The sequence below is a fragment of the Mastomys coucha genome, unplaced genomic scaffold (genome assembly GCF_008632895.1).
Source record: "Mastomys coucha isolate ucsf_1 unplaced genomic scaffold, UCSF_Mcou_1 pScaffold7, whole genome shotgun sequence".
Taxonomy (NCBI): domain Eukaryota; kingdom Metazoa; phylum Chordata; class Mammalia; order Rodentia; family Muridae; genus Mastomys; species Mastomys coucha.
This window is the reverse complement of record NW_022196913.1, coordinates 68,245,313-68,250,667: the sequence shown is the minus strand read 5'-3', so window position 1 is coordinate 68,250,667 and position 5,355 is coordinate 68,245,313. Positions and strand designations below refer to the sequence as shown.

The window sequence follows — 5,355 nt, the reverse complement described above, 5'->3', positions numbered from 1 at the left end:
TTTTTTGGAGGGGAAACTGGGAAAGGAGAAATTTACATGTAAATAAAGAAAATATCTAATAAAAATCTTAATGTAGTTTATGATATGCATATTCTCTGGTGTTGTTTATGGTTTCCGATTAGCTAACTTTTTAATATGAAAGTCTTCTCTTAGAAATAAATGAGTTCATTTTCAGTGTTTTACTAAAAATCTAATATTATTGGAAAAGAGAATACAAGGATTCACAGATTCAGGTAACAATCTAGTGCTTGAATGTCGTGATGCCCCATCACTTCCAAGGTTTCATTATGTAGCTCTGGCTGTCCTGGAACTCACTATGTAGACCATGCTTGTCTTGAACTCACAGAGATCCACCTGCCTCTGCCTCCCCAGTGCTGGAATTAAAGGCATGCGCCACTATGCCTGGTTTGAGTGTTTTATTTTTTGCTAAATATCAAACAGCATTACTATTATTGTTGTTTGGATTTAGTTTGAAAAAGACTTTGCAAAACTATCTGGGCATCTGTTAGGCTTTTCTCATCTGTTGGTTATCCAACAGATAATTTCAAGAGTGTATTAGATTTCTGTTGCTATAACAAAATGCCTGAGGTGGGATACTTTGAAGAATAGTTTATTTAGTTCATAATTCTAGAGAGTCAAGAATGCAAAGCATTTGCATGGCTCTGTCAGGGTCTCCAGGTTACATATATCACACAGTGGTAGATGATATACTGTCAGGAGCATGTGTAAGAAGAAGGCTAACACAGACGGTGAACAAGATAGACTTAGGTGCTAGGGTCTCATGATCCTACAGTAACTAAATATGTAAGTTCCTCTTATTAGGCCCAATTCTTGAATCATCCCCTCTTTTGGGGATGCAAGTTTTTCTTGTTCTGTAACTTGAGGAGTGTGTAATAGGCCTTGATCATGGCTTTCTGAGCCTTTTCTGTTGTTACAAGGACTTCTTGTACAAATTACTCTTCTCTTAAGATGAGTCTTTCTATATATGTCAGGCTGGCTTTAAATTCAGAGGTCAGGCCTGTGTCTTTGGAAAGCCAGGACTTCGACATGTCCCATCACTGTAGCTTTTGGAAATTGTTATTTAAGAGCTACATTCACCATTTATAAGCTATGAAATGAATTTGGAATTGTTCAGTGATGACCCCAACTCAGATTCAGAATTCTTTGCATTACTTTATGGTTTTAGACTCACAAATCTGTGGCCAATCCTGGCTCCACTCAGTCTCAGACAGTCATTGGTTTGTTTTCTTATTCTATAGATTAAGCTTTTCTAGACATTTCACATTCATATAATATGAAATAAGTACTGTCTGGCTTCTTTCTGCTTCTTTAATGATTTTGAGATTCACCCATGTAGTAGCATATATCAGTAGTTTAGTCCTGTTTATTGCTGACTAGTATATTGTATGTACCGTGTTTGAATTTCCAGATGATGGATGTTTAGGTTGAGATTATTTTAGTTATTAAGAATAATAGTTGTATCTATTTATAATAATTTTTCTTTGCAGGGCTATATAGTAAATTTAATTGTGTGGCCATTTACATTCCCAGTAGCAGTGTGTGAGGGTCTTGATTCATCCTCATCAACACTTGTCTTCAGTGACAACTACCATAGTGGGTTTCTTACATTTACATCAGCTTGTGTTTCCCTAAACACATAATTGCTTTAAAATATTTATTATTTAATTGCTTGATACCACTATATACAAATGTAGTTGATCTTATATGTTGATCTTGTGTCCTGGAACCTTGCAGATGTTGTTTATTTTTACTTGCTAATGTTGTTTACATTAAAACTTGGGTTTTAATGCTTTGTGAGTTCATAGGAGTATATGGCATGTACATATATATGCCACATATATGTATATATATATATGGCATCATGTACTCTGTGAATACAGTTTTATGTGCATTTTTCACCTGATGCTTTCTGTTTAACTTCAGTACAAGAGAGGAGGCATTAGACTTACTGTCTGTCAGAGCTCTTTTGGAGTTCAGAGTAACTTGCTTATAGCTAGGATGTTTTGGATTCTTAGGACAGGTATTGGAGGTGAGACCTTTCTACCTGTTTGAGGCATTAACCATTGGTTGTCTTTTGACAAGTGCTAGATCTGAAACAGGAATGGCTGACATGATAACCCCCTTGTGCACCATGGGCTTGATTTGGAGTACAGTGTTGCCTCAGGCAAGCATGTTTCCTATTTTTTTTTTTTTCTGAACTTGTGAAGGATTCATGTTATTTACTTGACAAACTTTTTAAAAAGGTTTGATAGAAATTGCACAATAAATCATCTTGGTCTAGATTTTTCTCTATGGGAAAATCTCAGCCGTTCATTTTCTGCAGTGTTGATTGCCCCACATGCACCTATGCAGTGATCTTGTCCTCACTGAGTGGATCCGGGAGCCTTTGGTTCACATTCAGCCTTTGCCACAATCAGTCCAGATCCTTTGGAACACAAGTGTCAAGAATGCAGTGTCCTGGGTTGACATCTGTATCCTATGGTGAGCCAAGCTCTACAGGAGAGACTGTAGGGCTTAGAGTAGTTGACCGCGCTAAGGATGGAGAGTTAGGGGAGAGTGGGTGATGGCCCATGATATGGAAACCCTGTACCACTAGCAGGTGAGGATACTTGGAAGAGAGAAACCATGAGGCAGGTCAAGGTAGTATCTGATGTTCCCTATGGAAAACATGAAGATAGATACTTCTAGGAATATGATTGTTTTTATTTTTTTATTAGGAAGAAACACAGATTTTTTTTTTTTTTTTAATGTTTAAAACATCCCTTGTCTGTTGGAGACCATCCCCCCTCTGGTTGCAAAAGCCCTGACAGGGTTGATGGCGTTGGTCAAGTGGGTCTGATATTTTAGGTAGTCAACCAGATTGAGGCCAGGTAAGAAGAATTACAGGTTCTAGAGGAGCCTGGAAAGATGAATTTCCACAATGGGGGCTGAAAAGATGGCTCAGCAGGGTGATGAAAACTGCCACCAAGTCTGACAATGTGAGTTTGATTCCCAGGATGATCCTTGGGTGGAAGGAGAGAACCATCCAAGTTGCTGCAAGCTGGAATTGGGAATTCTTTCAGGGGAGGGGTAGATACTTAGTAATATCAGCAAAGTGATAAGTTGGTTTGGTTGCAACCATTCCTAGTCCAGATGGTTGGTTAATAGGAAGAGTTACAGACTCAGCGTATGGCTGTGACTACAGCGAAAGGGCACTGGAAAAGTTAGCTGAGGAAGAGAACAGAGGTGTGATGTTTGTAGGAAAGCAGGAACAGGCTCAGGAGCCCTCTCTGGCACATTCACCAGCACTCCCTCTGTGACAAGCTTTGCCACGTGGGAAGTGTTCTTTACCAAGGGTCTTAAAATACGTGTTCCACCCTGGGAATCAGGTTCTTTCCATACATCATATTTGTGCAGATAATTTAGGCACCTCTCAGTAGCTATGGTGATAGGAACCGAATTGAAGGTCCCAGCAGCTTCAGGGTCAGCCTCACAAGCAGCCCTCCTTTAAAGGACTGTGTTTTCTGTCCTATGGTATGACCACTCCACACTGTTTAAGAGGGAAGCAACTATTTTTTAAGATCCAAGCTAAGTTTTAATCTCAGTTATCTCAAGGGGTTCCCTGCCCAGATGTAGACTGACATGGTGAGAGCAGGCAGGAAAGCCAGCCTCTAGTCTAGGCTGTCAGGGGTGATGGCGTCATTTACAAATGTTAGAGCTGGTGATCTGAAAGCAGTTATGGAAGAGTAGAGGGCTTTGACTTTCGTGGACTGGATTGTGCCGCCACCTCCAGATTCTTAGCTTGAAGCTCTACCCATTCTCTCACCCCCAGCCCTGCCGCAGTGTGACTGTATTTGGAAAAGCTTTTAGGAAGGCAATGACAGTTAATTACATTCTGTCCTACTGTATAATCCCTTCTATTCACTGTTTTTCAGTGGTTCTGGGCATATTTACAACTACAGAGTATTAGAATTTGTATGGATATCATCAAAGGTTTCAACAAACAGTCTTGCCAGCTGACGTCAGTGCTGATGTCAGCACCCACTCTGCTGTGCCTTCCCATTCTAGCAGTCTAGCAGTGTCTAGAAGTCTGGCTTCTGTGCCCTTTCTTGACCTACTTAGACACTGTTGCCCTCAAGAGCTGCTCCTGTACCCATGAACAAAGAACTTGCATGCATTCTTTCCTTGACCTCTGTTCTGGGTTTTGTACCATGAGTGCTCTGCACTCTGGGGAAGTGGAAGGACAGATGCTGATGGAGGAAGCTGCAGTGAGGGACTACTGTACTGGACGCTGGTGGACTGAGGAATCATAGGCTAACAGGAGCTCAGCAAAAGTAGCAGACAAGGGCATCATTCAGAATAGGCTACTCTATCAGGTGACATTGTCTAAAGGGTCTTTGTCTACCCCAAGCCTCACTCAGGTCTGTCTGCATAACTGGGTCTATCCTGAGAACTGTCAAAATAACCCTTTGGGGTGGACATTGCTCCCACCTAATACATGTGAAGCTGGCACCAAAATGTCCAGGTTTCCTTGTCACAGAACCGGTTCCAACTTTTCTATTGGTCTATAAAATGTGGGCTTTTCTATAGCAATACAGATGGGTTTGGGGAATGGTCCTTTCTCCCCATTCTGGGAGCAATTCCAAAGTTGTCTGTTACTTTAAAAGAAGTGTTTACAAATCAATGCATCTAAGATAAAGACTCAGTGACTTGGAAGAAGATCTTCATCCCTACACTTTTTATTTTAATTAAATTGAAAAATATAGGAGCTTAAAAATATTTTTATTATTTTAAATTATTTGTAGGGGTATATATCTGTATATGTATATGTGCACATGAGTGCAGGGCCTATAGTCAGAGGTGTGGGGTTCCCTGGAGCTACAGTGCTAAGAAAAGAGCTGTGGTAGTCTCTGGAAGAGTGCCCACATCTCTCCAGCCCCAGAAAACATTTTAAATGTAAAACCATCTTTAATGCTGATCACAGAGGTTAGACTCTTTTAAAGGCACTTGGTATTTATATAGATACATGCTTTCATAGAAGTATTATCATGCCTTATACACATCTAACTGGTAGCTTCCCTGTTGGTCTAGGAACTTAGGATAAACATCTTTTCAAGTCAGCCAGAAACATTCCTTTGTGTACTAATTACTCTGTTACTATAAATGTGTGTGTGTGTGCGCACATGCACACGCATGTGTTTTAATGTTACTGTTATGCCACTTTAGTCACTTTAGTCATTTTAGCTTTTCTTTCTTTCTTCTGTAGTATAAGGAATAGGTGCCAGAGTGTCCCGCGCTATCTCCGGCCGGCAGGAAAGACGCGGCACACACGGATCCTTCTGCAGTACAAACTTT

General features: G+C 40.4%; 1 protein-coding gene across 5 annotated transcripts in view; it reads left to right on the top strand.

Moving 5' to 3' along the window:
* Fancc (FA complementation group C) overlaps positions 1 to 5,355 on the top strand; it is a 136,694-nt gene that overhangs the window by 2,326 nt on the left and 129,013 nt on the right. The window lies entirely within an intron of this gene.